Source organism: Raphanus sativus, chromosome 3 (assembly GCF_000801105.2).
Source record: "Raphanus sativus cultivar WK10039 chromosome 3, ASM80110v3, whole genome shotgun sequence".
Taxonomy (NCBI): Eukaryota; Viridiplantae; Streptophyta; class Magnoliopsida; order Brassicales; family Brassicaceae; genus Raphanus; species Raphanus sativus.
In genome coordinates, this window is record NC_079513.1 from 13,563,009 (window position 1) to 13,575,609 (window position 12,601).

Genomic DNA, 12,601 nt, shown 5'->3' on the forward strand with positions numbered 1-12,601 from the left:
AACTGCCTTGAGCTTGAGTAGACTGATTACTTTGGTTGCTGAAACTAGGAGGGTAGCTTTGCGTGGCCTGGTATCCTCCTTGCTGATTGTTGTAGTGAGGTCTTTGCTGGTAGTTGTTTTGGTATTGAAAGTTTGGCTCTTTCCTATACCAGGTGCCATTAGAATTGATGAAGCACAGCTCCTCTTGGCTTTCTAATCCTTCAACCTCCTTGATCCCTGCATGCTGCTTTTGTTTCTGGTCCCCAACAGAGTTCAACTGCCCTTGCTTAGCCTTCTCTTTGATAAGCATGTCTAGCTTATCTTGGAGAGACTTAATCTCCTTCCTTGTGTGCTGATCATCACTTCTGTTGGCCCTGTCGTGCTCCCCACTGTAGACTGAGTCACTCTTCACCATGTTCTCAACCAGCTCCTCTGCATCCTCTTCAGTTCTGCCTAGGAAGAATCCATTGCTTGATGTGTCTAATCTGGCTCTATACTCAGGTAGAGCACCCCTGTAGAATGTGCTCAGCAAGCTTTCCTTTGTGAATCCATGGTGTGGACACTGAGACCAATAGCCCTTAAACCTCTCCCATGCTTCACTAAAGCTCTCAAGGTTCTTCTGCTGGAAGGTAGAGATTTCATTCCTTATCTTGGCTGTCCTGTTGGCAGAGAAGAAGTTCTCTAAGAATGCTCTCTTGCAATCATCCCAGGTAGTGATGGAATCACTTGGAAGAGTCTTCTCCCATTGGTGTGCTTTATCTCCCAAAGAAAAAGGGAACAACTTGAGCTTGAAGGCATCTTCAGAAACACCATTTATCTTGGACAAACTACAATATCTGTCAAACTTGTCCAAGTGATCATATGGATCTTCAGCAGTAAGGCCATGATACTTGTTGTTCTCTATGGTATTGAGCAGCCCTGACTTGATCTCAAAGTTGTTGTTCTCCACAGCTGGTGCTCTGATTCCCAACCTATGACCATAAATGTGAGGGCGATCATAGGTTCCAATGGCGCGAGCTTGGCGCTGTGGGTGTTGTGGTCGAAGGTTGGCAGCTCCTTGACCATTTCCCTCTTGGGCAGCTTCCAAGGGGATCTCTCCAGCCTGATTCAGGTTCTGATGATGAGCCATCTCAAAACCCAATCTGTCTAAATGAGCCTGTTGCTCCTCCTCTCTCCTTCTCCGTCTATTCTCTCTTTCCAAAGTTCTGATGTCTGGTACTAATGGAGTGAGGTTTGTAGTGCCTCTACTTCTCAAGTTCATACACCTGAAATGAAAAAGAAAAAGGAAAAAGCAGAGCCAATATCACAATAATAAGAAAAATGACTTAGTCTCAAGCAAATGACTAAATCCCAATGTCAAAATCACAATAGAACTTGGCAACGGCGCCAATTTGATGTTAGGACTTTTCAAGAGTCCCTAACCAAATGTTGTAGTGTAAAAGATTGTCGAACCAATCCTAAGTGATTCTAAAGCAAAGGGAATGCAAGACCATGCTTAATCTAAGTGCAATCAATAAGTGGAGTGAAGAGAACTAAGAACTAGAGTAGAAATGCAATAAAGAAATGATCTTTGTTTCTCAATATGAAGCAAGAGGACTCATGGGATTAGGGAATTGACATTGGGTGATCAAGTTTCAATCTAAAGGTGGCAGCTTTTCAATCAATCTATCAACCTTAAGCCTAGACACAATCCTAAACAAACTCTATCTCTAGATGAATGTTCATTTGCTAAGGTAACTCAAGCATCAAATCTCTTTGGTTGAATGTTACAAAAGCAATCATGGAGAACAAGTCTACTAGCCATCTTAACACCTTTAACAACAAATCTCTTTGGCAAAGTATGTTAAAAGCTTAGGAGAGTTGGTTCAGGCATTTCATCAAACACCTTGTGGGTGGGAAATGCCTAAAGCTCAACTTTTGAGAGGCTAACTCAAAAGATGCATTGAGAATACTCTACTAGCAAGGAACAAGAGAGATCTATACTAAAACACCTTAGATCTAGCTTAATCACCCTTGGTCTCCCTAATCCATGAATCCAAAAGGAGTCTACTCACTAATCTTCATGATTAACCTTAAACCCATGGTTGATTTAAGAGAAATCATGTTGAGAAGCAAGTTTAATCCAACAATTACAAAGAAATGAGAAGAAAAGAGACTAAAGATTCAATCTTTCTTCAAGGTTTCAATGTGTTCTTAAGAGAAAACAAGATAATCCCATCATTAGGGTCTAAAGAGTATTTATAGTAGCCTAAAAACGAGCTGGGTCGACCCAACAAACCTGGGTTGACCCAAGATAATTTGGGTAAAAGTTGGTAAAAACAGATGTGAGTATTTTTTCTAAGTGTCACAGCTGGTTTTTGACGCGTCCAATAAGCCGCTGGAGGCGCAAAAAGCCACTGTGACATCACAGCTGGTTTTTGACGCGTCGTCACTTGGCCACTGCGAGAAGTCGAAATTGGACAGGGAGGGAGTTATTTTCCCAGCTGGTTTTTGACTTGGTACATTACACCGCTGCAGAAGGCCGCTGTGACACTTAGGCTCCATTTCGTTTCTCGACCAAAATCACTCTTTTGCATCAAATCAAGCTCTAAATGCTTCCAACTCACCAAATGACATCTCCATCACCTAATATAGACAAATGAAGTGCAATGCAACCTAAACAAGTCTAAATGCTATCCTAAATGATCAAAATGCAAGATAGAAGAATGACAAAATCTATTAAAAACACAAGATATCACCTCGAACTTTAAAGGACATTGTAATACCAAAAATATATTTGAAATACTCAAATATACCTAATATACACACAAAATTTGGATACTTAGGTTATCCGATCGGGTCTCAGGTAGGTGATACCACTCAAATTACCCTAAGGAGTGAATTACTCTCATCAAAAGATGTCAAGTTATAGTACTTAGAGATCGAATCCACAAGGAGCTAAGGCACACACTAGATCTAATAGTTATGATTAAGTTAGGCTAACAGTAAATAGATTATAAAGCAGTAAATAAAATAGTAAATATATTAAATTGCAAGGGCGAACAAGGTAGTTGTTCTTATGTAACAAAGAGTTGTTGATGGAAGGATGGTAGCTAGATCTATGGTTTTATTCAGGTATTGGAGATTATAGTAGCTATAGATGCCTAACAAGTTGCTTGCATGATACCATAGAACTCAGTTGCTTAACTCTCAGTGATGTCTCACTGGTTAAATAATCTAGATCTCTGGCCTCAACTGTCGTATGTTGACACAGAAAAAGAGTCGATCGATATCCTTTAGAGATATCGAGCAATACACCTTTCGCTCGGCGATCGATTCACCTGTCGGGATATCGATCGACGGCTTCTAGATATGCCTAGGCGCGAGCCGATAATGAACACTAGATCTCAAGGAGGGCGGTTAGCTCTTCTCCAAGGAGATACAAGTTCAAACAAATAATTCAAGATAATCAAAGATCCTAGTGATCTATGCTCTAGTTAGCTAATCTAGAACAAGCATAGAGTACAATCCATTTGATGAATATCACAACTTAGCAAATATAGTTTGGGGCTAATCGCATAAACCTATCTGAACTTTAGATCTAACATGTGGATCTATTCAAACATGATAGTTGTCACAGAAATCATAGATGAATAGATGAAAAGCATAAATAATATAAAACCAAAAGCAAAGGAGTTCCAGGAGGACTCTGAAGGAGATCCTCCCTTCTCTCCTTACTAAGAACAATGAAAAAAAGAAAGCATAGAAAGCGTCTAAAGCGTAGCCGTCAACAATGGCTTAGAAATAACATAAATAGGGTTTCTGGTCGTCAAGAGTATTTTGGTAACTTTGTGGTGACTCCTGGACTTCAGTCGGTCATGAAATATACTCAGCCCACATTCTGATGTCCCTGTCGATCGACATGCAGTGTGCTGCATCGATCAACATACAATCCTTTTCTCGATAGCTTCCTCTCGCGAGGCAGACTGACCACTCTTCAGTAAAACGGACATAACTTCTTCTACATGATGATGATTGACCTCAGACTGGTGGCATTGGAAAGCTAACTCAAAGCTATATCTTGTGTCAAAAGATGGGATAAATCCAACGGTAGGAAGGTCTCCATCGAGAGCTAAACATCTGAAGCGTCTGTGCAGTTTTGCACTTTAAAAGACTCCAAAAGGCACCAAAATCACCATATATCTCAAAATCGTCTCTGAACCTGTAAATACTCTAAATAGACTCCAATACATAATAAATAGTATATAAAAACTTATATACCATGGCTAAAAATAGGTAAAATTCATGGTATATCAGTAGGATGTGGACTTGAACCAAGATTGCGGGTCCAAAAAATATCCAGCATGTTTTTTGCCCTAGTAGGCCTTTCATAGCGTTTTATGATCTGCTATGTCATTGGTAGCCATCATAGGTACCCCCTCCACGATAGCATTTATTTAAATACTATGAAATGTACATATACAATAACAATATTTAGATGATATTACTAACTTAACTATAACACTATTTTTTGTTATAAATTGATTACTACTATTCATATTTCGTGCTATGATGCTATGATAGATTTCTACAATAAACTAAAAATAATTATAATTTTAAATAAATAAATGAAAACTAAAACGAAAATTGTATTATAATTAAAAATAAAATAAATTTTATTTATAAATTAAATTTGGTTTACAATTAAATTTTTTTTACAAAATTTAACCAGAAATTAAAATATACAGTTAAACTACCTCTAGCTTTACATTAAACCAAATCTAAAAAAAAACTGAGGCAATTGCTCAAGAGCCCCTAAATGTGAAAGGCAAAATCTCTTATGGGCTCTGTCAATCGCCTATGCCCCTCTAGAGTTAATGAAGAGTGAAAAGACAAAAACGCCCTTCGTGGGCGAAATAAAAAAAAAATTGGAAAATCGAAATTGGTTTATTTGTTTGGGGTGGGTTTGGTCTGAGACTCGGTTTTGGTCGGATAGCTCTCGGTTTCGGTATGACAATCGAATTGCAATTGCCTCAATTGATTGGATTGAAATCAAATAATAAATTAAATGAAAAAAAAGAAATAGATCCTCCTCCCCCAGCTCAGCTTCGCTGCTCGTCGTCATCCCCGATTGGAACCAAAGCTCCTCCCGAAATCCGATCCTCTTGGCCGACGCAGCCGGACGAAAACATTTCCACCGGCAAGGCTTCCTTCCGACTAGAGTAGTAGGCCAGAATGCAGGTTCTCTTCTCTCCCTCCCTCGATTTGCATTGAGCATTGGATAAAAAGTGTTTGTAGGGTTTGTAATTGGATATACATATGATTAATTTGAGATTTGGTATGTAGAGCAATTGTCTCATGTGAAACAATGCAAGCATATGGTTGAATGTATGGGGACTGAGATGAATCACATATTGAGCTTATAGTACCTGAAACCTCAATTTCAATTGATTTGTAGAATTAGGTAAAACTAGTATAACTGATTAAAACTAAGTAGAACAAAGAGCAACTGGTCTAATTATAATATTTTTTGTTGTTTTTGCAGGATGCTATGTCAAAACATATGTGCTTACATTTCAAATTCAGAGATCAGATCAATTGTATAACCATCAAGACAGTGGAGGTTTATAACTTTGGCAATGGTAGAAGAAAGGTTGTATAAAAAGCTGAGGTTGGATGAAAGGAATGTAAAACTGGCGTTGAGGTACAAGCCGATTGTGTATGGATGTGAAGTATCAGAAGAGTGCACAATTTGTGATGATGATGATTTGTTTGGTTACTTTCTTTCTATTGATAAAGACAACCGTAGAAGTCTTTTGTTAGTGGAGGAGAGGAGTAACTCGGAGCAGTTAGATAAGCTGCCGAGAGTGGGCGGAAGTTCGTTTGGTATGAATCACGAAGTGTTGCAGGGAAATGATGATGAAGTCGGACCTAACGCCATAACTCTGTACGTTGAAAAGGGGCAACCAAATCTACAGGCAGAGAATGGTGACAATACAACACATGATGATTTTATGGATACAGACAACACTGCAGCTGAGACAGAGACTGCAGCTGAGACAGAGACTGCAGCTGAGACGGAGACTGCAGCTGAGATGGATAGCAGTGCTAATATAGAAACCAATGTGAGAGTTACGTATATTGAGCAGCCACCTTTACTAAAAATGTAGTCAAGTTATAGAGGAATGGGGAGACGGTTTGGGTCTGTTCAAGCTGCATGAACTTTTTAGGTTTCCCGAAAAATACACAGACTAATTTTGGTTGTCCATAAAATACATGAACTTTCGAATCAGAGTTAACGTCGTCTAATGGCGTCTTAATGATCTATTAATCAGAGTTAAGGTCGTTAAAACCAGGGTGTGAAACCTCTAAAATTCAAAAGTTCATGTATTTTATGAACAACTAAAATTAGTTTGTGTATTTTTCGGGAAGCCTAAAAAGTTCGTGTATTATTTCAGCAAAATAAATTCAGTCTGTATATTTTTAAGGAATTTTCCCTATTTTTTATAGGCTTGCGTTATTTGATACTTTATTTTTAGTAAATTTATACAGAAATTTATATGTTAAAAATACATAATTTGAAGTGCTGTACACAGTTGGAGTATATATATAATATAATTTTTTTTTCTTTGAAATCAAAGATTTAATGTTTATGATTTATATAGGGTTTGAAGTAATAAGGGTTTAGAGTATGTGGTTTTAGATTTGGGTTAAGATTCTATAGGTTTTATTTAGAGAGTGTCTTCAAGATGCTCAGATATCAGACCTCTCTTTCCATGGCCATCACTATAGGTTTGTCAAATGACTTCTGCTAATTGAGAATGTCTTTCTGGCTACGAAAATAGTTCAAAAGTTCAATCAGAAGAATGTCTCTAGTAGTAGAGTTCTTAAAGTTGACTTTAGGAAAGTTTTTGACTCTCTTCGGTGGGATTTCATTCTACAAGATCTGAAAGCGGCTAACTTCCCTCACATCTTCATTAACTGGATTCATCAGTGTATCACAACCACTAGCTTCTTGATCAATGTCAATGGCGAACTTTGTGGCTTCTTTAAGGGGGCGCAAGAGGTCAGACATGGAGACCCAATTTCACCCTATCTCTTCGTTATTGCAATGGAGGTGTTTGGTAGACTGCTTGAAAATAAATATGAAGATGGAAGCATAGGCTATCACTCTAAGGGTAATGATCCCAAAATATCTCATCTTGCTTTTGCAGACGATGTGATGGTGTTTTTGATGGCTCTCACGCCTCCTTAAGTGAGCTTAATTCAACTCTGGAAACTTTCCACCGGATCTCGGGGCTGGAAATGAACCGTGAAACATCTGCTATGTACACGGCTGGAACAAATGAAGATGAACAAGATAGCCTTGCGGCTTCCGGCTTCACACAAGGCTCCTTTCCATTCCGGTATTTGGGCCTGCCTCTCACCCATAGAAAGCTCAGAAAATCTGAGTACTCACTTCTTCTAGACTCAATCTTCAAAAGATTCAACCACTGGACAACAAAAGTTCTCTCCTTCGTTGGTTATCGGTTATCTACAGCATTGTAAACTTTTGGATTTCAGCATTTTATGCTTCTATCAGCTTGCATAAAGCAGATTGAGAGTATGTGTAACCACTTCCTATGGTATGGTGATATAACAAAGAAACATGGAGTTAAGGTAGCTTGGACTACTGTCTGTCAGCCCAAGGAAGAAGGAGGTTTGAGACTGAGGAATTTTAGTCTCTGGAATAAAACCCCTAACCTGAAGCTCATTTGGCCCCTCTTCTCCAAATTCGACTCATCGTGGGTTACTTGGATGAGAAAGCACAATATGAAAGATCATAGCTTCTGGAGTGCCCCAACTTCGGTCAGTAACTCTTGGATCTGGAAAACACTTATCCCCTTGTGTCCCTTAGCTCAGAAGTTCTTGAGATGCTCGGTGAGAGATGGTGATACTGCAAAGTTCTGGTTTGATCATTGGTTACCAACCGGACCCTTACTCCCCTTTATAGGGCAAGATAGTCCGCTTATGATGGGGATTCCTATGAAAAGCAATGTTGCTGATGCTTGCACTACTACGGGCTGGAGATTGCCCTCTCATCGAGTGAGACATGAGAGAGTAGCGGAAGTGTGTGACTGCTTGATTGTCCACCCTCTCCCCATTAATTCTCTAGGTCCTAATGTTTTCTCTTGGGAAATCTCAGGCATCGTGTCCCCTTACTTCTCCTCTGGTTTAACATGGGAATATCTTCGCCCTAAGAATCCTAAGCTCCCTTGGATGCAATCTGTTTGGTTTAAGAGCTGCATCCCCAAGCACGCCTTCACCTTTTGGGTTGCTCATCTTGATAGACTACCAGTCAGGCAGAGACTTGTTGCATGGGATGGGAATGTCCCTGAAATGTGTGTTCTGTGTAATAATTTCTTTGAAACTAGAGATCACCTATTTCTAGAGTGTGAGTACAACAAAGAAATTTGGTATAAGCTGCTTTCTAAACTGGGTTCTCCCCTCCTGCGGGTGAGAAATTGGTCGGCTCTGGTTAATTGGCTACATGTTACGAGGGTAACTTTCCACTATAGCACATCTCATCTCAGGCTGCTATTTATCTTATCTGGAAGAAAAGGAATTAAAGACTGCATGTTGGGAACCCTCAGCCTTACTCTGTGGTTTTCAATCAGCTTGATCGCTTTGTGAGAGACATTGTTCTTGCTCGCAGGGACAAGAAAAAGTTCTGGACTATATTGTAGCCATTTAGTTTAGGTTCGACTAAAAGCTTCTGCTTCTGCTGTTCTCCAAACTAACTGTTTCTGCGTAGTTGTCATTAAATTTTTTTCAGTTTTTTAGATTTTTTTATAACTTTTTAGTTTCGCTGAACTGTTGTTAAAACATTTTCTTTTTAGTATAAATTAACATTTTATAAATAAAAAAACAACACTCGGAGAAACATCTTTGTAAATAATATAAACGTGGCAACATTGCAGTTCTCTAATCTTTTGCAACTGATTCATCAATCATCAATATGATTTGCGCTTACGTAGTAACATTGATTATATATTTCTGTTTTGTCTTGTAGTCGTAAGTTAGATTATAGGTTTACTCAGTCGTCACGTGAATTAGTTATAGGCTAATCAAAAGCACCATCCTCTTTTATAATAAAATTATTGTGCTAATCCGAGATGGTCTGGCTTTTGGATTTACAAACAGAAGAAACAGACATGCTAATTAGCTGGTTTCACATTTTGAAAATAACCATCTGCCAAATACACACGTGCCAGAAGTGACGTGAAGTGACGTGGCATCAAATATCAGCAGAGAATTGTAGGGACATACCAAACTCTCTGTCGTTTGTTTGCGTGCCTGGGCCATTGGGTCTCCGATTCTAGATTTTGTTCTCTCTTATAAATTACTAGTCACGCCCCTCCCATTACATAGTCACGATTTAAATTTTATGACTAGTAATGTTTTTCTTACAAAATCATATTTTAACTTCTTCGCTTGTTATACGTATTTTTATGCAGATTGATATACTATTTCTTTGCTTCTTTCAAATTTGTACTTTTTAATAGAGAAACTTACTTTGTCTCTTTCAATTTTTTTTGGTTTGACTACCTTTCTTTCAGCTTTCTTTGTCGCCACATTTTCTAAATTCAGTACCATAATTTTTCCTCGACCATTTTCCTATAGGCCATAATGATAAACCGAGTGTGATTTTTGATAAATAAATTAATTAAATTCAACATAACCATAGATCTGTTCATCTGTAGCCCAATCCTACAATAAATCCACGCTTAATGATTTTTCCTCTTTTTCTTCTAATTAGGTTTTGAAATTAACATAATTAAGTTTTTAACTTGTTTCTCGTGATTTTCCATTTAAATGTTTTGTTTTGAACTACTGATACTATAACCTTGTTTTATGTGACAATGAATTTAGACCGTGTATATATATAGGAAGTTGAAAGGACATAATTGATAAAAATTCCCACAGTTTTCGGAAACGATTCTTGTTTTGTTGTTAAAGTGAACACGTACTCTTGTATCTCTTCTTCGCATGGGTTTCTTCTTTGGTCTAACCTAAAACAACAAGGAATTATAATTAAAAAAAATAATAATAACAAGGAATTCTAATTAAAAGGTAAGTTTGTATTCGTTTCTTTTGTAAGCTAACCAATGTAATAATTGAATCTACTAAAATATATAGACACTAATAATTTGCCCTAAAACACACAGAAAGAAACATATATAGAACGACTGGAAAAAAATAATAACAAGGACTTATAATTGAAAGTAAGAAGTTTAAATTGCTTTCCACAGTAGATTTAGCTTGTTCTAGTTGCTTTCATAAACAAAAAATTGCTTTGTTATCCTATGAAAACATTAACAATTGAGTCTACAAAAACATATACGCACTAATAATTTGCCCTAAAAGCACCTAAAACAATCAGAGATACGACGTTCAAAACTGGAAATAAATGAAGGGTAGCGAGACAAAGAGAGAGAGAGAGAGAGAGATAGTGGGTGTACTTCTTCTTCTACGCATCGTCCTCCAGTCCTCCTTAAATATCTTCATCACTTCGTCTTCTTCATATATAATTTTATCTTTGTTAAGGAAACAACAACAAACGAACCTCTCTTTTTTTCAAAAAAAAACAAACGAACATCTCTCTCTCTAAACTCTCTCTCTATACGCAAATCTGTGGAGTCTGCATGACACTGGTGCTAATAAGAAACGCAGTGGCAGCTTTCAGATGATAATTGATCGCTTATTAATTCAGCGACAGTTACGACTCAGTTGCGACTCATTTCAGCGACTCTACTAACCGTATCAGCGACATTTTTTTTTATCTCATCACCTTCATCGTAACGTCTTATTTCTTGCCGCTGCGATGGTCCCCTGAACAGAGCCATGATTTGGGTCATTCTTGCTCTTCTCTTACTCATAGTCCCAAGACTCCCAACCGCGCAGTCAGATAATAAAATTCTGGTAATGTTTCTTTACTTTTTTTTTATGTTTCTTTAACTTAGGGTTTAAATGTTTTTTCTGTTTGAAAAAACTTAGGGTTTAAATGTTACACATATATCTTGGGAGATAACTTTAGATTATACAAATATGTTTTTTAAGGCTTCCGATGGAGACACCGTAGAATGCGTCGACCGGAATAAGCAACTGGCTTTTAACAATTATCTGTTACGAAACCACAAAATCCAGGTAGTTCTTCATTTATGTTTTGATTCGCGATAACAATTATCTTTAAATTCATATGTTGATCCAATATTATTTTATTGTAAACAAAATACAGGAAACACCATCAGAATATCCTATTACGAAGAAGGTGCAAAAGAAAAGCAACTGGCCAACTTCCGAAGCTCAAATTAGCACGGCAAAGTGTGAGTTCGGAACAGTGCCGATACGACAAAAAGAGGCTACTTCGAATCATCAGAGAACCCCGAAACTGGCACCAATTCTGCGTTTACTCCCCAACACGAGGTATTTAAACCTACATTTGCTCTTATATATTTGCAATAAATATTTAGATGACACTATTCACTTATATTTTTGTAACTTGTAAGTATAGTAAGACTACGGTTTTCTGGGTTTGTCTTAAATTCTACTATTTACAACGGAAGAAAGATTATGAATTTCACATTTTTAATAGATTTAAAAGTTCTGTGGAAAGGATCGATATTCTCTGAATCAGGTACATGAAATGGACATAAATACAATGGCCCGTTTCCATTTTTGTAAAAACTCACATGTAAAAGAGACCCAAATTTTATCGAAACACACGTAAGAGTGGTCCAACAATATTCTTATATTTTGGCTTAAGGCCAAGTTTTTTTGGTAAAAAATGATTTTTTTTAACAAAAAATAAAAATTTAAAGTTGTCAGCTGTATAATTCTTAAGGCCAAGGTTTTTCACAAAATAGCTCGTATTAGGCCAAAATTTCATAAAACAACTCAAATTTTATTTTTATTTTTATTTTTATTTTTATTTTTATATACGAAAATTATAAAAGTAATACTAAAAACTCATGATAAAAAATCTCAAAGTTTATATATATATATATATATATATATATATAATATATATATATGATTTAAGGCCTCAATTTGTATCAAGTATTTCATATTATTGTTGGGCGGGGTCTGTGTCTTTTTTGTATAGACTGATTTGAGAACTAATGCTTTTTCCTATTAAATGGATTAGTAGTATATATGTTCGAGATTAACGGTATTGAGATATATTTAATTGATGATAGTATGCGGAAGCATCTGTGCATGCCCCGCCGAAGCTATACGGTACCAGAGCCACCATCAACTTGTGGAACCCATTTGTTGAAGATAGTGCAACTGAATTGAGCATATCCCAAATATGGCTTTCCTCGGGGGACTATGAGACAAATGATCTTAATACCATTGAAGTAGGGTGGCAGGTATAACTTTTATCTAGCTGTTACTTATCATTTAATTTACTCTGATCATTTGGTTTAGTCATATATATATATAGTTGTTACTTTTATATAGCTATATATATATATAGTCATATATTTATAACTTTTATGTAGTTGTTACTTATCATTTTATTTACTCTGATCATTTGGTTTAGTAATATATATATGTGTGTGTGTTAGTTCAATAATATTTTAAAACTATTCAACCATCT

General features: G+C 36.9%; 1 non-coding gene across 1 annotated transcript; it reads left to right on the forward strand.

The window, feature by feature from the left end:
* Positions 1-524: 524 nt before the first annotated feature.
* LOC130510217 (small nucleolar RNA R71) lies at positions 525-631 on the forward strand. Its single transcript, XR_008943900.1, has one exon. It is a non-coding gene; the product is annotated as a small nucleolar RNA R71 (small nucleolar RNA).
* Positions 632-12,601: the final 11,970 nt, after the last annotated feature.